Source organism: Vicugna pacos, chromosome 5 (assembly GCF_048564905.1).
Source record: "Vicugna pacos chromosome 5, VicPac4, whole genome shotgun sequence".
Taxonomy (NCBI): domain Eukaryota; kingdom Metazoa; phylum Chordata; class Mammalia; order Artiodactyla; family Camelidae; genus Vicugna; species Vicugna pacos.
In genome coordinates, this window is record NC_132991.1 from 51,107,629 (window position 1) to 51,133,008 (window position 25,380).

The window sequence follows — 25,380 nt, forward strand, 5'->3', positions numbered from 1 at the left end:
GGAAGAGTTTAAGGGCAAGGTAAGGGAGGGAAGTTCTCAAGGTATGTGATCAGCTAGCGCACAGTGATTGGTTAGGTGAGGTAACAAGGCAGTGTCACAAGGTTAACATGATCAGTCCTCCCTCTCCAGCCAGTCTGGGGTCTACATGCTCATGGTCATCATGTAGTTAACTTCCATTTGTTGGGGTTTTTGGATCTGTAAAACAACTCAGGAATGTGCATCAGACACTGTTATTTATGTATTTCAAGGAGGAACTAACGATTCTGTGACTGCTATATGGATGATTTACTGTGTAAAATGTTAGCAGTTCTCCCGGCCCACCTGTTGTTTTTGTTACTACATGTTCACATGCTTTCAGTAGTTAATTCTTGAGCCAGGCTTTTGTGACTTAAGGGAGGCCTGAGAGACTAGTTTTTCCACAAACAAGAGGCAGGCAGAGGACATGGCAGGGGAAGGCAGGGATGTCTGTCCCAAGAAGGCCCCATAGCGTCCTGCTGAGTGACACTTGAACTTTTTGTTGCTCTTATTTATTACCTAATGGTTCATGCTAGCTAAACATTTTTCGTACTTTTTTATATATTGTTATTTAACTTGCTAATTATCTTTGCATTTGTATCATTTTGCTTTTGTTTAATTTTTGCATCATTTTGTGTTTGTTTGATAAACATTTTAACATGCTTAGATGTTTAAACTTTATTTTAAGTCACATTTTCTTAAGTGTGATTCTTACAATGTATGATTGTAATTTGTTTAAGGTTCATTACTGCAGACTTTGTCTTTAACCCATTTTCACTTATTGTCATAATTATGTTTTACCTGCTATTTCTGTATTATTTTACATTTTCTATTTTTGCTTCACTTTTTTTTCTCCCTGTCCCATCACTCCTCCTCATCCTCCTTTTTCTGCTTTTTCATCCAACTTTCTTGTTGTTGCTATTTTTGTTTCTCTTTGAATTATTTTCAAATTTTACATTGTTTTACATTTTATTAGTTTTTAACTTTTAATTTTAAAATATGCCTGACCCTATATTTTTATAATTGTTTCAGTAAAAAAAAAATACATGAAGCACTATCGCTTGACTGCTCAATTGTAAAAGGTGAATAATACAAACGGGGAGGGTATAACCCAAGTAGTAGAGTGCATGCTTAGCCTGCATGAGGTCCTGTGTTCAAACCCCAGTACCTCCTCTAAAAATAAATAAATAGATCTAATTACCTCCCCCACTAAAAAAGGTGAATAATGCAAAGTATGTATGTGACTTGACCACAAATTTTAACAGCTATTTGATTTCTATAGTTCTTGTTATTCATGCCAATTTCCCCCAATTCCCATAGTAGATTGGCCTATAGTCTCAAATTTTCAGCATGCTTAAGAGTGTTCATCTTTTTCTGATTTCCCTAGCTTTTTTGGGGGGAAGCTGCTCAAGGCTGATTCATGCATTACTAGCCAGGTGCCATCTTCCTGAATTTGCCTCCATTAAAATTTCTAATGGTGGTTGACAAAGCATAGAAAAGCTGTTGATTCTTATTTATCTTTTATTTAGCTAATTTACTGAACTGTCTTATTAATTAAAATGAGTTTGCAACTGATTATAATTATCTGATTATACAATTATATCATCTGGAAATAATGAAAATTGCTGTATTCAATTTTCCAGATTTATTGTTTCTAAATAATCTTCTGTCTTGTTTCACTTTTACTTATGATTTGACTGTTAGTTCAAAATATACAATTGCTTTAGCAATCACTGCATTGTTTATAAATATTCACAAACTGTGTAATAATCAGTTATTGAATATTTAGATTTTGCCAAGTATCCACAAATTAGCTTCCATATTCTTCCTTTTTCTCTGATTGAAGATTATCATTTCTAACCTTCTGGATTCTTTCTCTTTCAGGATTTTCCTAAATCACTAACCTGGCTCTGGGATAATGTTTTAACATTTCTTAATACCTCAAGTTAGAGTTAATCTGAACCTAGAATTTTATACTTATTTAGAGTAGCTACTTGCTGTCTTCTACTATAGCCTCACTTGACATATTTCCACACTCTCTGTAAAATGCTTGTCTCACCCTTCTGTTCTATAGGTTGAAGCATGTGGAGTTGTCCTTACATGAAAAAGGGCATCTGTAAAGACTCTTCCTTAACCTACATATACGGGTTAATCTAATATAAGTAGTCCTAGCACAGAGGCTTTTAAAAATAGATTCCTGTGTATTGTGGGTACAATTGACAAAAAGAACTAGTAAGACCAGTACTGGTTCCAGGCCATGATACTCTTTTATGCTGGGCATTCTCCCTAAATGGACTTGGTCGACATTGAATGTGATAGTGGTAGCTCTATTAGGACAATGGTTTAACTACTCCTGAGACCCAGTTTTGGAAGAAAGTCAAAAGTACCCATTGGGTTTGGTTTCTACAAATTCCATAATAGTCACACCTATGATTAGGGCTTAGTTCTCTTTTAGTTTTGCCCACCCTTGTCCCCCTGCCCCACAAGTTCTCTTTATTGGCCTATTTCTACTAGAATCTGAGATTTAATTCATTGTTCCTAAACCTAATCCTTTAGGGTAGATGGTTGATTATATCTAGCTTTGCCCTTCCTCACTAATAAGAGCTAATAATTGCTTTCTAAGGGAAGTCTTTTCTCTCATCATCCTGTTTTTCATTGTTGGTTAGAAGGAAAAGCATTGTGATCAAGTGGAGTCAGCTCTCACAGGAAGTCAGATTTGTTTCCTAATTCTGACACTATTACTCATTTTTTGGGAAGCCTTTGGCAAAAGTGGGCAGAAGATAAGATGGAGTAATGAAGTATGTTATACAGGAATACTTGGGACAATCAAGGACAGAATAGTAGAGTACCACTTAAATAAGGATAAAAGGATAAATGCAAATAGCCAAGTGGAGGAAAAGATGTCTTAATCTTTCCACAGATCACAGAGGCAATGTTAGTTTTAGGGAATTCAAGTATTTAGATTTCTGTTCAAACATCTGAGTTAAAAAGCACCCAAGCCAAGACATGGAAACAGCCTAAATGTCCATCAACAGATGATTGGATAAAGAAGGTGTGGTATATTTATACAGTGGAATACTATTCAGCCATAAAAAATGACAACATAATGCCATTTGCAGCAACATGGATGCTCCTGGAGAGCATCATTCTAAATGAAGTAAGCCAGAAAGAGAAAGAAAAATACCATATGAGATCGCTCATATGTGGAATCTAAAAAAATACAAAAATAAACAAACAAAGAAAACATAAATACAAAACAGAAACAGACTCATAGACATAGAATAGAAACTTGTGGTTGCCAAAGGAGTCGGGGATGGGAAGGGATAGACTGGGATTTCAAAATGTAGAACAGGTAAACAAGATTGTACTGTGTAGCACAGGGAAATATATACAAGGTCTTATGGTAACTCACAGAGAAAAAAAGTGACAATGAATATATATATGTTCATGTATAGTTGAAAAATTGGGCTCTACACTGGAATTTGACACAACATTGTAAAATTATTATAAATCAAAAAAAGTGTTAAAAAAAAAGAAAACACCCAAAGCTAAATTCTTTACTTCTTTGGTTGACTAATTTTTCAGAAATCAAAGTTAGAAACTTGGAAGCTGCTAGTCTGAACCTAATTCTGTACCATGAAGAAGAACTGGTCAATGAACTGGAAGTTCCAGAACTTGGGCCAGAAGGACTGCTGCCTTCCAAGTCCTCATACAGTCCTGGAAGGGGCACCGTGGACAGAGTCAGGTACCTTGTTAGTTTTAAGAAGAGATTCCAAATAAGAGATAAGATGGGCATACTCTTGTATCCTGAAAATATAAAGAGCGAAAAATCTTCAAAGTTTGAGTGCTATCAAAAGCAACATTCAAAATAGGAAAGAAAAAGATCCCTGCGAGTCAAAAGAGATGGAAACAAATGAAGAAAGTGATGCTGCTGTTCACAGAGCCTTCTGAGAGGATTTAAAATATTTACAAAAGTCAGAGGAGATGCGTAACTGAAGACGCATGTAAAAAGTCAATACAGTCCCATAAGAAGATTATCAGGAGGCTAATAGCTGAAATTTGCAAACAGGGGAAAGAGGGTCAGGGCAGAGGACACAAGGGTTCAGTTTTCTGTATAATCATGCCTGGTATGTTATCAGTTCCTATGCCCTGGATGAGAGCTATCCAAGGAATGTAAAGTCCACTTGGTTATGTGCAGGTATCTCAGGGCATCACTTTAGGTCCTGTCTTTTACTTTCTTTTCCAAATCTGCTTTTTCTGCTTTTGTGTGTGTGTGTGTGTGTGTCTGTGTATGTGTGTGTATGTGTGTAGTTCAATTGGATTCTGTTGTTCTAATGTAAACCCATAGATCAATGCTTTGATAAGGCTGCTATATGGCTTATCCCTCTCTTTGCCTAGAAAGGTTTTTTTGTTTGTTTTTTTCTTTAATATTTTGTGGTCAGTTTTTCAATCATACAAAAAAGTAGAATTAATACACATATAACTACTACTTACACTTTGATATGGTATTGTTTTGACTTTATTGCAAGGGCTGAACTAGTTTAAAGTAAAATGTAAATCTTGAAGAATTTGTCTAAACTTTGTAGTATACATTTCTAAATTTTTTTAAAGCACATTCTCCTACATAATCACATATTCAAAATTTTCCCATTTTCTCCCAGGATATCTAACTGTATTTTTAAAAATTAAGATATAATCAAGGACTATACATTACCTGTAAATCTCTTAAGTTATAGCTCTTAAATTTCTTTTAATCTAGCATACTTCTGCTCCTTCCTCCCTCCACTCTGCCCCTACGTTGTTTTTTCCAAGACAGGCCAATTTTCTTACGGAAAACCTCATATTCTGATTTTTGCCAGCCTTTTTTACATGATATCCATTATTCTCTATTCCCTGTGTTTCTTCATAACTGCAAGTTAGATGTAGAAAGTGTGATTATGGTTAGTTTAAACATTTTTGGCTGCTATACGTACATCACATCAGGAGGCACTTTGCTGTCTAGTTATCCCGCTGGGCATTCTGTTTTGGAAATCTCTTGGCTCCCTGCTCTGCAGCTTGAGGGTCACTTATGCTCATGCCTGGCCATGCCCCAGCTCCTGGAGCTCCGACCCAGGTGTGATCCCATGAGACATGCATATTCTGTCCCCAACCTGTCATTCTCCTTGGGTAATCCCATCTACTCCTATGGATTTAACAGCCAACCCTGAAAAGATGTTGAGTGATTGATTTTCTATAGAAGATAAAATCAAAATGTCATTCAGGGTAGATTAAATTCAGTCTAGCTTCGAGGTGAGAGACTCTGCATTTTTTGTATCTAAGCTGCTGTTCTTCTGTCATTTAGCTTATGATTGGATATACCTATTAGATGGGGAATGCAGACTAAAGTCGTTAGTGCTTCTCTTTATTGCTGGTGTCTATTTCTATAGCTAGACTAAAGAAAATTATATAAAATACAACTCTTTAGCATTCCAGCCTCATGAGTCCCTGGTTGAAACTGCAGTTTATGGTTGATCTACCTGTCAGCACGTTGATCCTCTGCTGGTGGTAGCCAAGAGAAAAACAGAAACTGTTGCAAAGAGCACCTGTCTTTTTAATAATTTACAGTTAGTATTAAATAAATAAAAAGTGAAATGAGAAAAAAAAAACTATCCCCAGCTTTATTCTCTTTGAACTTTCACATCTGTGGCACACACATTCACGAAAAATCTGCTTAGCCTCTGATTTCTAATATGGAAAATTAAATAATGGTTATTGAAGATGTATGTTTGCGTTTGCAGCTTTACCTTGGCAGAGTGGTATAGATATGTAGGGCAAATATTCCAGCATTGTAGGTATAAAATCAGGAAAGAAAACTTTTGTACCCTGTCAACCAGGAAAATGCAGAAGGCTGCAAATAAGAAAAGAGTTTTTTTTAGGGTCTTAGGAATTGTAATTCGGAGACACAGGTTTGGGTAAAACCAAAAATGCTCTGGGGAAGAAAGAGTCAGGGGCTTGTTAAGACAAAGTCATGGGCTTGTACTCTGAAAGAAGAAAGGAAATATTTGTCCTTAAGTGATGGTTGCTATGAGTTGTTTTAGAGAAAACGTCTGATACTATCTTGAGTCTCTGGCAGTGGTTCTGGGTGCCTTCATTAGGACAGTAAATGGTCAAAAGGTCAAATTCCATCCAGGCTGAGACATGCATCAGTCACACTTCCTAAACAGCCTCCTGGCTCCATGTTAGAGCACTGTCTTAGCAATACCAATTCCATTTTGATTTTCCTTTCACAATTCCCACTAATTTACTAAAGCAGTTGTCTCTGTGTGACCTTTTGTGTTTTATACCAAGAAGAAAAACTTCATCTATTTTTCTGGTTCTCTTTTGCACTGATTTGCGTTTTATCTAGATCAGACTTGGTAAACTTCTTCTGTAAAGAGTCAGATAGTAAATGTTTTAGGTGGTATGGGCATTTGGTTTCTGTCCCAACTACTTGACTTTGCTGTTGCAGCTCTAAAGCAGCCACAGACAGAATGAGCTTAGCTGTGCTCCAATAAAGTTTTATTTATAGACATTCAGATTTTAATTTCTTTAATTTTCACAGGTCATTAAATATTATCTTTCTTTCGATTTTTTAAAGAAGATTTGAAAACGTGAAAAACATTCTTAGCTCTCAGGCCATTCAAAAACATAAGAATGGCAGGCTGGATTTGGTCTGTGTATTTTGCCAACTCTTGGACCTAGTCTTTTGTTTTTAATCCTTATCTATTTCTCTCTCTGCTTTTTTTCTCTTCATTCCTCTTCCTCCCACACACATGTACAATGTTGAACAATTATTAAGGACAGTGATGTGATACTGTGATTTACAATAGCAAACATGTATATTTGGTCTTCTTCTGGTCTCTGGCACACAGCTCCTAAAACCCTTGGAATTTCTTCCATGTTGAGAGTGATCAAGCTGTCTTTTATAAAGTTAATGAGATGACTTTTGGAAGCTTGTAGATAACTTAAAGATGAGGGCTGATTGCCGGAGAACTAGCCATATGATTACAGGGCTACAACTTTTAATCCCACCTCCTCATTCCCTGGAAGTGAGAAGAGTTGGAAATTGAGTTCAGTCACCAATGGCCAATGATTTAATCAATCATAACTATGTAATGAAGCCTCCATAAAACCCCAAAATGTCAGGGTTCAGAGAGATTCCAGGTTGGTGAACACATGGAGATTTGGGGTGAGTGGTGCTCAAGGAGAGTGCGTGGAAGCTCTGTGCCCTTCTCCACACATTGCCCTATGCATCTCTTCTCTCTGGCTGTTCCTGTGTCATATCCTTTTATAATAAACTGTTAATCCAGTAAGTAAAATGTTTCTCTGAGTTTTGTGAGCCTCACTGGCAAAGTAATCAAACCTGAGGAGGAGGTCATTGGAATCTCTGGTCTATAGCCAGTACGTTAGCAGCCCAGGTGAAAACTTGGTTTTGTGACCGGCATGTGAAGTGGGGTGGGGGTGGGGATGGGGGAAATACAGGCTTGTAGTACTGAGCCCTTAATCTATAGGAACTGATAGATAGTGTCAGAAATGAGTTGAATTTGAACTTGCTTGGTAGTGTCTGGGAAAAATCCCCCACACTGGAATTGTTGCCCCAAAACAGGCCTCTGTACCCTAATAGCTGAATTGAGACTTGGAGTTTTGAGAAGAACTAGGAAAGAACAGCTTTATGTCTTTGCCAGGCAAAGGGAGCACAGCAGGCTAGTGCCTTAAAGGCTGTGAGCCCTTTTTGGGGTAAGAGTCCTGGGGTTTTACAGAAAAATGGGAATGGGAGAGTGGTAACAATTAGGGTGTGAGCAGGGGCTACATTCCTTTCATCTTGATAAGAACTTGCTGTTGTTATGGAGGAATTTAGCAGGGTCTGTCCATTTTCTTGAGATTATAAGTCCATGACCTTCTTTCAAGACTTCTAGGGTAAAAGGATGTTATTCTAAGAAAAGAATGCACAGGGAGGGGAACATGTTAGTCATAAGATCAGTTTAGCTAGAAGTACAAGCTTGAACAACTCAGTAGCCATCTTGTTAGTTTTCTACTCTTTCAGAATTGGTTGCAAAATTGTAAATGGCAACTCATCAAGATATTCATTTACCCTCAAAAATACAAATACAACCCCTTGGTACAAAAAGAAATGATGAATAAATGCAGTGATTTTCACTAATGTCTTTATTAATGCAAGTTATACTGTTACTGCTTTTTTATTTAAATATTGACTATAAAGATCTGACTCAGGGTTAAATCATGTCCTCCAGGATAAGATTTTTCTGCATGCATGCTTATAGATTAGACTGCCTTAATCAATAAATAAAATCAACAGGTATTATTAGTTTAATTTTTCTTCTAGCAAATGTTATTCACAACAATTAGTTAATCATAAAATCTCATCTGTACTTATAAGCAATGATCCAAACTATTTTAAGTTTTATTAGATTTCATTAAAGGCAAATTTCAACAGATACATTGCATCCAAGTAATCATCCAACTAATTTCTGTGGTGAGTTTAAACATATTCACGATTCCTTTGATACTTTTCCCATTGAGATGTGGAATTTATCCTCTCCCCTTGAACATGGACTGACTTAATCATTCACTTATAACCAAGGGAAAGCAAGAAATGTGATGCTGTGTAATTTCCAAGGTTAATTCCGAAAAGGCCATGTAGCTTTTGTTTGGTTTTCTTGGGATAATGATTCTTAAACCCCCAGGTCCTCCATGTAAGAAGTCCAACTCCTCTGGGGCTGCCATGCTGCAGGGTCCATGAGTGGATGCTCTGGTTGACAACCCATTTCTAGCCAACAGCCAGCATCAACTGACAGTCATGTGAGTTGATCTATCTTTGATATCCAACACAGTTGAGTTTCAAATGACCACAGCCCTAGCCAAAATCTGACTATAACCACATGAGACTACAAGTGAGGACCAACTATCTGAGCCCTATAACACCTGAGCAAAATAAATTTTTTTCTTAGCTACTAAATTTAGGGGTAATTTGGCTGCAACAGTAGCCAGAACAATAGTATTTTAATGTTAGCAATATTAAGTCTGGACTCAAGAATATCTCAGTCCCATCATTTAGTATCTGTTTGAACTTCAGAAAGTTAACCAATACCTCTAAGTTGTAATTTACTTGATTAAAATGGGGATGATTATAGGACCCAGTTCAGAGCTGTAAGAGGATTAAACTAGAGCACGGTTTTGGAGTGCCTGATCTATGGTAAATAAATATTAGCTCTGACTATTAAGCATACACACACACATATACACAGGGCCTACTCATGGACATTAAGCCATGCAGTCACATTGGGCTCCATGTTCAGAAACTGTGCTCCATGCTTGGTTTAATGCTCTGCTGTTGACATTTTGAAAATTTTAATGATTTTTGAATGAGAGGACTCACTTTCTTTTTTGCACTGGGCCCTGCAAATTATGTTGCCAAAGCTGCTCTCCCCTACTTACAACTATAAAGTATTAAATAGTACTCTTGAGCTTTATAATATTCCTAACTTCTAACAATTCTATTTCCAGAAATTTAGCAGATCAAGGAGACCAACTGGGAAATTCAGTTTTTGTAGGTCATGAATTCTAAATGGCTTACATAGGTGGATGGCTTGCCATTTCTCATGAGGTTGCAGTCCAAACGTCGGCAGAGATGTCAATCATCTGACGGCTTGCTTGGGCTGGAGAGTTTACTCATGAGGTCACTTATGTGGTTATTAGCAGGAAACCTCAGCTCTTCACCATGTGAGCTTCTCAATGGCACAGCAACTGGCTTTCACCAGAGCAAGTGATTCCAGAGAGAGAGGCAGACTGCACAATTTCCCAAGACCTAGTCTTGGAAGTACTTACCTGCTGTATTTTGTTGATCACACAGGCAAATCCTTATACAATAAGAGAAAGGACTCCACAAGGGCATGAATGCCAGGAAGGGATTTTAAAAAAAAGAATGAAGTGCCATTTCCCCCTTTTCTCTATTCATAAAGAATCAAACTACTGTAGAACAAGTTAATTTACTCATTCTTTAATTCTACAAGTAATGAGTAAGAGCTATTGTTAAATTAATTATGGGCCTATTTCCCTAGAATCAATGTCATATAGGACTTCTTATGGAAGTTCTATCAAACATTCTATGCAGTGTATCTAAGAGAAGCCCACATTTTTAAAAGAGAGTGCACAAGGGACTTGAAAGAGGATGAGATTTTTAGTGGCCAGACCAGCAATCAAATTGTTGTTCTTGCCACTTACCAGTTATGTTATCTTGTGAAATCACCTAATCTCTTTGAGACTACTGGGCCACAACTATCAAATGGGGGAAATAATATCTAAATTGTAGCCTTGTTATAAAGATTAAATGTGAAACCTAATAATCTCTCTACAAATATGGTTCCATTTTCCCATTAAGGAGATGCAGAAATGTGTTTCCAGGGATTAGAATGAAAAGAGAAATCTGTGCAAGTGCAGGCCTTTATTAACAATAGATACTAGCCTGGAAATGCTCTCCTTTCTGTTAGAGAAAACTTGATTATAAAATAGTTTGCCATGAGGGATATTGTCCTTTTGACCTGAAAGATTTTGCTGTTAAGTAGCTGCTTTGGGACAATTTCTTTGATACAGTAATATACTCTGGCCAATCACCATCTACAAATTGATTCAAATTAAACCAGAAGGATAATTGAATTTTCATCCTGGCTCGATGGTTGGTTATTTCTTTGCCTCCGGTTTTTCCATTTGCAAATCCATCCCATATTCTGCCCCATATTAACCTTCTTAGGACTCCACTTACAGACACTCCATTCCCAAATGTAAAACCTTTAGAAGTCTTCCATTGTGTTCAGGATCAAATTAAATTATTTAACGAGTAATTCAATGTCTTCCATAATCTGACCCCATTTTACCTTTTGGCCTTATTTCCAACTTCTCCCTTGTACAAGTTTTCCTTTCCAGTTTTCTCACCTCCTGATTTCTGCCTTCCCCCTTTTCTTTTTTTGCTCATTCTATTAATACTCTCCTTATCTACTTTGCCTGTCCAAACTCAATCTAATCATAACACCCTCCCTAAATATACAGTATACAGTCTTCTCTGCAAATATTTTATCAGAGCCACAACCCAAACTGTGATTATATGCAGACACATAACTCTCTGTAAAATAGAATGTGATTCATGCCACCAGCATAGTTGAAATTGCTAGAGTAAGAAGAAGGAGAAACCACTTTCAACCCAGGGCTTGAGAAAGGATTCCTTGATGAAGTAGTTAACATTTGCAAGGGTCCTTGAAAAATGGCTTAGAATTTCTAAAGAAATAAGGAGACATCACTCTTGGTAGAGGAATTAGTATATAAAATGAATCAAAGTTTGGATAATGTAGGGTATTCTCAAGGAATAATGAAAAATTTAGCTTGGACAAAACATAAAATATGAATAGAAATATTTGGGGTCTTGGTAGATTGGAATCTGATTTATAGGACATTATATATACACCAAATTAAGAAACTTGTACCTTGGATGGACCTAGAGATGATCATACTAAGTGAAATAAGTCAGACAGAGAAAGACAAATATCATATGATATCACTTATATGTGGAATCTAAAAAATGATACAAATGAACTTGTTTTTCAAAACAGAAACAAACACAGACATAGAGAATAAACTTATGGTTACCAAAGGGGAAAGTTGAGGGGGGAGGATAAATTAGGAGTTTGGGGTTAGCCGATACAAACTACTATATATAAAATAGATGAACAACAACTGAATGACAATTCAGTTATATATATATAACTGAATCACTATGCATTATACCAGAAACTAACACAACATTGTAAATCAACTATACTTCAATTTAAAAAAAATCTGCACTTGAACTCTATTTCAAAAACATTAAAATGGCAGGAGAACTTCAAATAAAATGAGGGCTGTGGTGTGCAGAGCAGAGAGGAATTGAGTAGACTAATTAGGAGACAATTGCAGCCAATTAAAAGAATTTAATTAAGGCTTATTTTAGGATGCTCAATAAAGGAATATAAAGAAAAGTGCAGATGTGAAATGAGGGGACAGATGTGAAAGAGGTAGACTTAACATCAAATAATGAATGGAAGAAAGAAGCATGGACATTATACTTTGATGGGTATTAAATGCTTGTTAAGAGTATGAGCATTGGATCAGTCAGCTTGGCCATTTCCAGACTGAAAGACCTGAGAAGTTTCTTAAATTCTGTGTTTCAGTTTCCTCATCTGTAAAATGGAAATAAAAGTATGAGAATTAAGTGTTAATATCTGTAAAATACTCAAAACAATACCTGGAAAACATTAAGCTCTATAACTGTTTTTTGCTATTATTGGAATAGGAACTAAAATAGGAGGCCATGTAGTAGTTTGTGTACTGAAAAACTGATCTGAGGCAGCTACCTTATAGTCAAAAGATAGGGTAAGAAAGTCTGTGGAAGTTGCAATGCAGAGTTTTCAGAATTTCTTGCTTATAAAAGCAACATAATAAATATGTGATGATTTAATTATTCCTAAATATTTTGGGTCCAAAATAATTTTTACTTAAATAAAAATAATGTTCTCCTTAAATAGGTATCTAAAATTATTTTTAAAAATCTAAAATTTTCCAGGAGAGAGAAGTGTATAACATATATTAAATGTTTACTGTGGCTCAGGCCTGTTAAATGTATCATAATTTTATTCTCATAATGACCATATGAAGCAAGTGTTTTAAAATTAATGTTAAGCTTGTAGAATCTGAGAAGAGATTTATTCTCCATTTCCTTCCTGGAGTTGGGGTTTAATAGAAAAATGATAAAAGAATCCCTTTAGTATCAGAAATGAGAAAAGGAGAACACCTATTGTTAGCAGAGAGACCCCCTAAATTGAAACCCACTGATGGGTCTTGCCACTGACTATGAAAGAATCTGCAGCAGAGGCAGACAGATAAAGTGAATGGCTGCTTTATTGCTCAGGAGAGGAAAAGGAAAGAAAATACTTGAGTAGGGGGAAAGGTGCTGGAGAGGGGAGCTGTCAGCCAAGATGGCCAGTCGAGGCATCTCCAGCTGCGGCTCAGGACACATGGACTTTTATGGGAGGCTTCTGCCATCATGTCCTCCTTCTGGGTGTTACAGAGCCAATCACCTTGTCTTCTGTCCTAGTATGGGCTTTTCTGGTTGTTGTCATGGTAATCATCAACTATCTTGGTGCTGGTGGGTGCACACCAATACATTATAATGAGCATATAATGGGACATAGGTTCACTGGAAGTCAAGTCCTCCACCATCTTGAGCTCAGTTGGTTCTAACCAGTATTCTTTGCAGCTGCCTCCTGAGACTTAGATAAGAGTAATAGGTTTCTATTCAAGGGAGGGCCAGGAGTATGATGCTGGGGGCAACAGCCTGATGAGGCTGCTTGGTAACAGTTTGTGAGATTATTGAAGGGGAGGCTAGGGAAGAGATCTGGTCATCATGCAATTATCTGTAAAACAACTAGGAATGTGTATCAGACAGTGAATCTGTGACTCCATTGTCCCAGTCATTAACTGCTTAACTGCTCTTTTATGATTCAGGGAGGCCTTGGGAGACTTTAGCTTTTCAATAAACAAGGCAAGGGTTGGGGTGGGAGGCCCTCAGGATCCTGCTTGGTATCACTATCAGCCCTATTATTTAGTGTTTTGTAGAAGTACAAAGTAATAAAGTTAAACAGGAAAACTAAAATAGTGAAAAGGAGACACACATTATTGTTACTTCTCTTGCCTGATAACAGTCATTTGTTTCTGCATTCTTTTGTCTTCTTAAGATCTTGATTACCAAGACCTTTCAAGGGCAAGCATTGTGGTCAGGCTTAGATCACAAGATGACTTAGGGCAAAAATGGCTTCTCTTCTGTCAAGAAAGCCATGCCTGGCTCTCTTTCCAGGGACCCCGTACCCTAACTGCTTACAGTGTGGGCAGTGTTGGTTTCCTTTCAGGGCTGTGAGGGAGAATCTGCTGCATGCCTCTCCCCTTGATTCTGGTGGTTCACAGGCTGCCACATCCCTGACATTCCTTTTGCGTCACTCTGATTTCCACCTCCATCTTCACATGACATTCTCCCTGTGTGCTTGTCTGTCTCTTGTCAAATTTCCTTTCTTCATAAAGACGCTGTCATAATGGATAAGAGCCCACTCTAACGACTTTATCTGAATTAGATCATCTGCAAAGACATATTCACAAATAGTGGGGGTTAGGACCACAACATCTTTTTGTGAAATTTGGTGAGGCAGGAGGAAGTAGGCAGTCTCTTACAGACATGAGGAGTGTAAACTGGCCTTATATTTTGGAAAACAATTTAGTAATATCTATGAACAATTTAAGTGAAAATAGTATTTTCCAGACAATTCACTTTTAGGAAATTTTTCCTATGCATATGCTCACGATCATTCTTCAAGTTATGTGCAGTGTGTTTATCACTGCATTATTTGTATTTGAAAAATAAAATGAAACAAAATTGGACACAGCCTAAATGTCCATCAATTGAGGACATTGTTAACTAATTCCTACTCATGCACTTGGAGATACTACCTGGCTTGCTCTTTAAGAAACGGAACAGGTTTCTTATATATACTCATTAGGAAAGATCTCCAAAGTATATTAAGTAAAAAATACAAGACATACAATAATTGTTTTGTATAATTATTTGGTCTAAAGATTTTTAAAGATTAATATACTGGATATGTCAATTATTTACTTGGAGGATGTGCAAGAAACTGTTTACAGTGTTCCCCGTTGCAGAAAGGGTTTGGAACTGGGGACGAGAAGGAGACTTTTAAGTTCATAACTTTCCATAGTATTTGAAATTTCTCACCTCTTTCATGTATCATTCATCTTGTTTCTTCTGTTTCTAATATCACCAGAGTTGATGTGTGCTGTGGGATTATGGACAGTTTTATTTTTGTTTTTGTACATTCTGTACTAAAAAGGAACTAATGAATGTTAAATCAAAAGATAAAAGACTGTCTTCAACACACTGATTGAGATAAGGGATTTTTTTTTTTCCCTTGGGTAGAAGTTTCCTATAGAGCCACATTCCCAAAGGATGTTTAGTACCTGTTGGAGGGTTATATCCTGTAGTTTCATGGATTTGTGCTCCATGACTTTATTACTTCATTTTTAAGTATGAAAGAAGTAGGGTTCTAGATAGCTTCAGAATTCTAACCAGAAAACTACAGTTGGAAAGGCTATGCATATAACTTTTATGAAAGCCAAAAACAAGAAAACCATAGTATTTATTTTAGGATGAAATCCAGAACTAAACAAATGCAGTATTTTATTAAAAAGGTGCTCTCTTTTCCAGAAGTTAAATAGTCTACTCTAAGATCTGTCTTTATTTGCTGTGACCTGGCAGAGTCAACCTTGTTAGCCATCTACCTGTGGGAAAACTTGTTCATACAATCACAGTCAATTCATTTATTTCCTGGGTGTGTTACTAAGGTCAGTTCAGACATGAGTGTTTTCCCTATTAACACAGTGGAAGAAGTACTGTAAAAGTAACTTTACATTTTGAATAATTTCTAAATAGTGTGCTAATCTCCTCTGAAGAAAAATTAAAGAATGCAAAATATATGAAGCATTTAGTTATAGACCAAGAAGAGCCTACCCGCAAGGAATAGAAACATCCTTTTACCCCTTTATAAGCATTCCTGTAGGTTACCAAGTTGAAAGTCACTTGTGCTCTGTGAAACCACCTGAGGGTTCTTCTGTTTGTTGTAGATCTTTTCACATAATAGAGGATTTCATCATTCAGATACCTTCTAAACTGAGCTTACGTCAACTTACATTTGAAGACTCTCTTTTTTCTTTTAACGTGGAAGATTTTGAAATTTTGCATTCATTTTTGGTTTGGTGGGTACAATAAGATTTGTTTCTCAACAGCCAGATTTTTCAAATCTGTCATTTTCTTGCACAACCAGGTAATTCCGAACCAGCTGTGCTGCATGGTCCGAGGAGTCCTGTGCAAGAGAAGTTTTATAAAAGTACATCTCATTTAGTACCAAGCACTTTTGCTGAACGTGTTAATTTAAATTACTTAAAAGAGACCCATGGGAAAAGGACTTTCATGTTCTTCCTCTTTCTAAACATCATAAAAATCCCTTGTTAAATGCAAGACGAGTAAAGAACGCTGATGTCCTTTTCTGTTAACAGCAATTCCCATCATTGGTTAATCTCCTCATCCTCCTGCATTCTTGATTTTATTTTTATGTATGGGGCCACTGCCCCACTTTAACATATTTGTCATCAAAACTCATCAGTCTTGCCTCCCTTCCCCTTCTCTCTAATAAGTTTTAACCTCCCACAAGTTTTATAAATTTTATCTCTATAATGTTTCTTAAAATTATTTCTCCCTCCTCTGAAACTTGATGGAATCTTATTCTTTTCTTATAGTGACCACAGTCACTAGTATAGAGCAGATTCTTGGGCTTAGGCACTGAGTTACATGTCATACACCTGTTACTTTATTTAGCTACCATAACAATTATATAAGGTATGCACCATTATACCCATTCTATAACAAAAAAGGAAATTAAATCAAATTGTTTAAGTAACTTGTCCAAAGTCACACTGGCAGAACTGAAAATAAGATCCAGTGCTGGTTGACTTTAAAGTCCATACTTTTTGTGTACATCATCCTGCTTCATCTTTGTATATTCATCACCTTTTACTTTATAGTGTGTATAAATGTGTGTTTGTGTGTGTGTATCTCGTTTCCCTTTGGAGACTGTAAATTCTTTTAGGATAGGTCCATGCATGACTATTCACATTTCTCTTCTTATTTCCCTTTACCTCTTATCTCTTAGGGCCATATATTTCTAAAGTGCCCTGAAACATTTGGTAATAGTTTACAATCAAATGAAAATCTTTGCTGGGTAGCTTCTGAAACAAAATAAAGTCCTTTATCTTTACAAGGAATCTCTTTCGTAAAAATTAAGGAATGTGGATAGATTTGTGATCCATTTTATTCTCTAAAAACATAAAAAGAATCTGTGAACACACGGTATTCATCTCTTCAAACACATGAAATTCAAATACAAGTGCCTTGGCATTAAGGATTTGAATTTGTATGCAAGATGTCATAGTTATATAATTTTTCTGTCAGAGAGGGTTGGATATGCTCACTGGCTTTTCAAATTCCCTCATGTATAAGTAGACGTACTTCTAGGGATGCATGCACTCTCTAATATATGGAAAACTTTATTCATTCTGAACAGAAAAATTTCCTTCCCAGCTCTGGGCCATATATAAGAGAATGAATGTTCTATTAGCCAAACAGATATGTAGGACAACTTGCAATACATTTGCCTTTATAATAGTTTTTTGGCCATGATTCCAAGCTTATATTCCAGGATTTATATGGTATCAGAATAATGAGGGGAATTACAAATCCAGTGCTAGCAACATCTGTTTGAATCTTCACTTTAACGTGAAATAAATTTGTAATTATTTCAATTGATCTGCATTTTAAGGCCTGCTCTTATCTAGGCTGATTCTTTCCGTCTAATGTTGTTTCCTGCTATTTCAAAATTATTAGTTCCTTTCAGGCTACTTTAGTCCCTCCTCTGGTACTCATACTATGTTCATAGTAGATACCCCTCTAGCTATTAGATTCTGTTTATCTCTTAGTGCCTATTTTAAGTTATTTATTCCACGAGACACTTTCTCCTATCCGACTGTGCTAATCTCTTCTTTTGTGGAATTCCTAAAGTAATTTTTTTCTCTATCCCATTATTGGGTATTATTGTTGTCTAGGTTTTTAAAATTTAATGCTCCCAGCTCACCTGAAAGTGTCTAGAGGTCAAGATTGACTAGATAACCACCAGACTTCTTGAGTGGTCAGTACTCTTTCCCTAGGTATCAATTTGTTAAGGGCCCCAACCTGACATGATCCAAGCTCATGAAAGCCCCTACCCAAATCCCATGATTCCACACCCACCAATTTAGCCCAACATGAAGACCAAGTGAAGCAGCTCAACTCAGCCTGATTTATTTTAGTATAGTGACTTTTCTAGCCTGCTATCTCTGAGTAGAATTCTAAATTATTCTAATATTTAATGAGGCCCTAATGAAATATTTTACTATATTTTATCGCTGGAGACATATCACTGGATATGAATTTAAAACTTTATGAAGTAAATTTTTTTCTAAGCTATTATCATTGTTTAAAGTTTATACTGTGTAAAGCATATTGAAAGGCAAAATCAGGAATGAAACATATAATAAAAATTACCAAGGTTTCTTGTATATGGCCATTTTTTTCTTCCTATTTTTTTGTGTTCAACAGATAGGAGTAGAAGTTCCAAGAGGGCAGGCTGTTGTCTACCTTGTTTTCTGCCCTGGCTTCTGCTAAATTCTGGGCATAGGGCATTTTTGAATGACTATTTAAAATGACTAGTATAGATTTTTCTTAGGAGTAGAATATGTACTCTTACTTCGTGTTTCCTGAAGTGTGGTTCATAGACCAATTGCTTCAGAACTACCTTGGTGCTAGTTAAAAATGCAGGTTCCTCGGCTCCATCTCTGGGGCATGTTTATTAATGCTTTAGGTTATTCTAAGGCACACAAAAATTTGAGAGTGACTTCTGTGACTCATGCCTCACGTGAATGTTATGTATTTCTCTTTGATCCATTGTTTGAAATCGTTTGTTATTTTACAATTTCTAGGCTGCATCTTTCTATTTACAAGTGGCCTCATGACTGGACGAAGCTTGCATTGCTCCATCTGAGAGCATCTGAGCTCACTTCCTGTGACCCCTGTGCCCTTTCTATTATTTGCAGATTTTATTGGGTAAGCCAAGTTGTTGAACACAAAATATGATTTTCTGGTGAATTGTCCCAAAGATTTTACAAAGGAATGAATTTTATTTAGTTTAGAAAATCAAAAAGGAAGGAAGGAGGGAGGGAAGGAAATCTTAGAGGTATTCTTTTTTCCATTTCTAAGAATGACATACAAAAATGTAATTTTAAGCATTAAGACACATTCGTTGAACACAAGGGTTTGGATTCATTAGAATCTATCACTATAAGTCGCCTGTCCCACTACTTGTGTCTGTACCATTCACAGCATAGTTTGGGTGGTGGTCTGCTTCAAGGGAGGGAAATGGTGCAGATAAACCCCCAGATCCCTTTAGCCTCTCCAGTTACCATGCATTCAGTGACCCACTGCTGTTTTCTCCCCTAGACATTAAAGGACTGGAACAAGATGTCCTACTGTGGGAGAATAGGGCAACAGCGTTGCTGCAAATCCAATCAATCTCCTTTAGATGTGATCAGTCTTCTTTCTTCTTTTAGTCTATAAGTCATACTTTTTTTTTAATTGAAGTATAGTCAGTTGTGTCAATTTCTGGTGTACAGCATAATAGTTCAGTCATACATATGCATACATGTATTCATTTCCATATTCTCTTTTATTATAGGTTACTACCAGATATTGAATATAGTTTCTTGTGCTATACAGTATCAAGTTGTTTCTCTATTGTATATATAGTGTTAGTATCTGCAAATCTCATCACACTTTTGATTTGGTGGCAGCTATGCATAAATTACATAACTGGAACACCTTTTCATATCCAATCAGGGAATATCAGTTTGGGAACTTCAAATACCCATGATATTTTTCTTATTTGGAACTATACCATATGAACAGTAATGTGAAAACCTTCTTAACATTTTCTTCTTTTTTCCTTTTATTTTAAAGTTGGTACTTGTGTCCTTACAAGAATAACCTAAAGATAAATATGACAATATCTTCAGTAGATTTAAGGCAGGAGAAAGGCAAGTTATAAATAGTAATATTAGTGTGTCTTTTGACACAGCTAGCCTACCAACCCAAATGGCTGTTATCAGCACAATGTGAGTGAGTAACTGCTGGCCTTTCTCCCCATGGCTCTATTCCTAAAGTCACAGTGAGCATATGTGGAAATAGCCAGATTTAATACAAACACAAATGTTTGTTCTAGCTGTGCCTAAGACGTGGTATAACAATCTTTGAAAAGTGAATTGTTTTGCCAAGTAAGGGCTTAAACTGTAAACTGATAATTAATAATTCAGGCATATTAGGATTTCTGTCTTTTTTTTTAACATCTGAGCTATAAGACATTTCATGTTTGATAACCAAGTGAGAGTTTCTTTAAAGTAAACAAATTGTCATGAATTTTAATATTCTGAATATGCCAGGGGCTTCTGAAGATCTGTATGTGAGCTTAGACTAGATTATTCACTTTCCATGTTGACAGTCATGCCTGGAATTATGGAAAATGGCATAAACTCAGCTCTGAGATATGGAACCAGGAAGACAAAGCACTTTTTATTTTTATTGCTTTTCGAGGACATGCATCACTCTCACCATCTTTATTGCAGTTATCACCAGATGCATTTATTCTGTGTGCATCTTCTGTGGTCTCACACATACATACAAGGTTAAACGCAAGTTTGTTTTCCTGTCCACTCTGAGTTTAAATTCCAAATCATGTGATGATCTTGTGGATTTGAGTTTGATATGTAGAATTTACAAATAAATAATGGGGAAAACCTTGTAGGGGTGACTAAGGAACAGAAAACTGTTAGAATTAGAAAAATGTTAACTTCTATTTATGTCTTATGGAAGTTTAGAGGTGCTTTGTGTAACAGATGGATTTTAGCAATATTCAGGATGTGTATAGCATGCTCAAAATAATTTGTGCTGTGTTGGATTCAAATCTCACACACACACACATATATATATGTATTTAAATGAAAATATATATGAAATATGTATAAAACATATTTACCAAACTTAAAGATTATGTTCTATGAGTAGGGAACATGGTTGAAATGTATACTTTTCTATGTTTCTTAATATTCTAAAGTTAGTTACTCACTCAATTCAACTGACTCAAAGACAAAGCATTTCTTATTAAAAATCAGAAAGAACACTTGCATAGAAAGTGTCCGTTAGAAACAGAGGACTGATGAAAAGGTTTAGAGACATCATTTGTAGTTATATTCAGATGTTATGTTCCATTTAAGCAATGTTGTTTTTCTGTTAATATACTATTTGTGTGTGGTAATGTATAAAATTTTGAAAATACAAAAAAAGTATAAAGTGGCAAATTTAGAAAAAAATCATCTGTTATCCTACCATCCAGCATGGTTAACATGTTGATGTATTTTCTTCCCCTTTCTTTTATGTGTGTGCGTGTGTGTGTGTGATACACTTAAATACATACACATATGCTAGTCAAAGTTAAACATGTACACAATGTGTTCTATAAATGGAAATCTTTAGAATATAGATGTTAATGGACCTACATAACTAAAATCCTCCTTTCCCACTTCTTAGAAATTGGTAGGATTGCTGCTGAAGCTGCACTCTCATTTAACAGTTTCCTCCCACAATAGTGTTTCTGCTGGATGAAAGAATGTTCAGTTGCCAGAAGAGAACATCCTTTCTTAACTCTGGACCTATGCACATTCTAATCCCTCTGCCTGGGACACTCTTCTTCTCCACCCTGCAAACTTTCATTTAACCCATTTATACTTATCCTTTTTTAATGAGACTGTTCCTGATCCCCCAGTCCTGGATTAGAGGACCCTATTGTGTCCTCCCAGTGAGTGTATTACTTACCTTTAAAATAGACCATGTGAGATTGTAGCCACTTGCATGTCTATATTTACCACTAGACAGGAGGCTCTGTGAAAGTAGAGATTGAATCTTTTTTGCTTTCCATTGTATACCCAGCACAAAGCTGGCACTTAGTAGGTGCTCAATAAATATGTATTGAATTAACAATAAACCAAACCCTCCAGGTATCACTCATATCTTGTGGGAGCTGATTTTCTCATTTTGTAGAAACCTACAGAGGACTTTTCTGTGTCAGAGTTATGTCCCTCAGATCTCTGATCTGCAGATGAGAAAACTCACTAAAATAATCCTGTGTCTTTATTTTAGAAACCTTTAATTGTTAAATATCCTTGTTTCAATCCAGTAGTTTTATTTGGCTTAATCTCACTTGAGAATACTGAAACCATTATAAATGGAAACTTTGAGGAGAGGTTATATTGTTTCATATTATTAAATTAAAGATTTTTTTTAAAGCAAAACCAGAAACCTAAGGAAGCATTTTTTTCCCTAGCTTTCTGAAACTTTGCAAAGGAGATCATATGCCTTTATATTTCCAATACCTAGCATATTTTGGGGTCTTGATCAGTGTTTTTACACAAAAGAACTAGGATGATTATCTTTGATATATTTGTAAAAGATATTTTGCGACTAACATTTATTAAACGCTTGTTAAATGTAAAGTCATCTCTTGTTATTCCTGTCAGTGGGGAAAACCACTGATGTGGATAATTGAAAACTGAAGGTACTTTGAGTGAGATGGATGGAAACACTGCCTGGCGACTTCTCAGGATCCATGATGCCTATTGACCTTCTGGATGGATGATTGGTTTTGACCAAATTGAGTGGGTCACATGTGTAAACACATTATAAGTTTGCCTTCAGTTTTTATTTTCTGCTTGGTTTCAAACTTTATTGTATGGGAAAATGTAAACTAATGAAGAAAAGACTAGTAAAAATGGAAGCACAGTGAGGGAAAGACAGTAAGACTGAAATATGTGGTTTGATGTCAGTGTTAAAATTAGTAAATATTCAGGATTGCATCACAGATTAATTTATGAATTTTTTAACATATGGGATTTCAGGACTTTAGACAGACTAATAGTTTGGGAAAATCAGTTATTGTCTAGTGTAATGAAGAAGGCTGAGAGTACTTCCACTCTAATTTTAAAAATAGATCCTTGAAATTTAAATTTAGGAAAGTGCTCTAGATAGTCTTCAAAGATGGCCATTAATTTCTGCCTTTCTTCTATATTCATATCACTCTACCAATCAAGAGGTAGAGTCCATCCCTTACCCTTGACTTTGAGCTAGTTTTGTGACTGCCTTTGCCTGATAGAATGGAGCTCAAGTGATGCTATGCCTATTCCAGGACTAGCCCTTAAGGAGACTGGCATCTTCTATTTTATTTCTCTTAAAGCCAGCTGCTATGCAAAAGCCTAACTATCCTGAGACCACGATGCTGTGAGGAAGTCCAAGCTAGCCATGTGGAGTAGCCATGTGGAGAGCATCAAAGTGTCAGACATATGAGTGAAGCTTTCTTGGATCTTCCAGTGAAGCTCAGTCTTTAGCAGAATGCAGCTGAGTGAGTGACCCCAGCCAACCGCACATGAAGCAGAGGATTCCCCAGCTGAGTTTAGACAACTGAGAGACTTGTGAAAAAAAATCGTTGTTTTAAACTGCTTGGTTTTGAGTGGACGGTTTTGCAGTAATGGATAATGAAACAATAAATGACTCATTGCTGCTAATATTGACTTTAAAATTCTATTTTCTTATAATTGAAATTTGATGAGAGAGTAGAACTCTCACACACAAAAATTAATATGTGAGGTGATGAATCTGTTAATTTACTAGGTGAGAGGAATCTTTTCATAATATGTATGTATATCAAGTCCCCACAATATACACTTTAAATATATTACAATTTTATTTGTCAATTGTACTTCAGTAAAGCTGAGGAAAAAGAAACCTGAAAAATTTCTATTAGCATGATGTATATATTTACAAGTATTATGTCTAAGTATTTACATACATGTATTTATGTGTATATATAAAGCAGATATACCAGTTTAAAGCATACATTTTATCTTTTAGCATAACTTATTACTAATTATAAAAGTGATCAATATTTACAAATTTTCTAGATTATATATTTCTTTTGACTTGTGTCATGACCAAAATCTACTTCTGATTTAAATTAATTTATAACCTTTCTCAACAATTTGAACTAAATGGATAAAAAATTTTCAGCAAATTCCATCACAAAATGCAAAAGAATTCAAACTGATGCCAATTTCAGACTAGAAATTTTAAATCACCATTTGTTATTAGAAATAGAGAATTTCCTAAAAATACCTAATTGAGACGAGACAGATTTTTATGTGTGTTCTAAGATTAAGATGTGAGCTTAATTGAACATCATTGGAAGGAGAGAGAAAATACAATTCAAGATATGCAGTTAAAGCTTCCAGCCTTCTAAACCTTTCATCAAGTGATGACTAGCTTCAAAGATCTGTAAAACATTATCAGCACTCCACCAAGCTCATGTACCCCAAATCAAATTCAGAAATGAAAATCAAATAACAGCACTTTGTCCATTAATTCTGTTAGCTTCAAGCCCAGACATAGCAGGGACCCTCGAGGATTTCTAAGAGAACCCCAAGGTTATTGCTTGCTGGCATCTGAGTCTCTGGTGAAGATTCAGTGGGAAAACAGATGTTACACCAGAGCTTTGCTTTGTGAAGAATAACAGATAAGTAGATAGAGGCTTTCAATCTGAGAGCAGAACACAGGGTGATCAGAATCCCAATCACTCGGTAGAAGATGATAAAATACAGCAGTGGAGGGATGAATTAAGATGACATGCTGTGTTTTATCAATAAAAGTAGTGGCAAGAGATATATTTCTTACAATTATTTAACCAGGAGAAAGCTCCCGAGAATGATACATTTTGCTTATAAAGCAGTGTGAAGTGGGATAGATCACACTGTCAATTTAATGGCTCAGTTTGCTGCATTTGTATTAGCAGCAAGATTATTCTTTGTATTCATTCAAAATGAATGAAAACGTAGTAAACTGATTCTGACTATAAATCCGTTTCTGCTGGAAACCTTTTGTCATCCTATGCTGTCCTTAGTCGTTAGGATGGAGCAGGTCAGAAAATTGGACAAATGACTCTTTGTATTGGGGAGGCTTTGGTATTCTGCCCTATACATCAGCTTAAACACATGGGATGTTTTTCTCTAGAAATTAAAAGCACGGTTTCCATTTTGAATGAAGGATGTGACATCTACCAGATAATAACATTATAGCTCAGTTTAGGGTAATGTGAATGACAGTTCAGTATGATATACTCCGTGAAGGACAGTTTTTAAGATTACTTTTTCTCCTAAAAGCTATGTCATGTGTTCAGTGCATTTACTGTATGCCAGTACCACAGTAAGAACACAGTTCATTCATCAATAATCAATGGGCAAATACATTGTTACGAGTGTCAAATCTGCAAAAGTATGTTTGCTTTGCAGAAAATCAAATTAGAATTTTCTTCTTCCTTGAAATATGAACTCCCTCATAAATAGATATAAAAGAATATTCAAAGGTAAATGGGAACAGTTTTTTTTTTGGTGATAATTTTCATTGTTATTCCTAGTGATTATTACCATAAAAACTATAAATTGTGTGACTATGTAATATGTTATGACTGAGAACACTGGGACATGCCATTGTGGTTAAAA

General features: G+C 35.9%; 1 long non-coding RNA gene across 2 annotated transcripts in view; it reads left to right on the plus strand.

The window, feature by feature from the left end:
- The window catches only part of LOC140696627 (uncharacterized), a 155,703-nt gene that overhangs the window by 114,222 nt on the left and 16,101 nt on the right, over positions 1-25,380 (plus strand). The window contains exon 4 of one of the 2 annotated variants that reach the window (XR_012073131.1): positions 3,601-3,760. The exons of the other annotated variant lie outside the window; for it this stretch is intronic. This is a non-coding gene — a long non-coding RNA (uncharacterized lncRNA). The remainder of the gene's footprint in view (positions 1-3,600; positions 3,761-25,380) is intronic. 2 annotated transcript variants of the gene reach the window in all.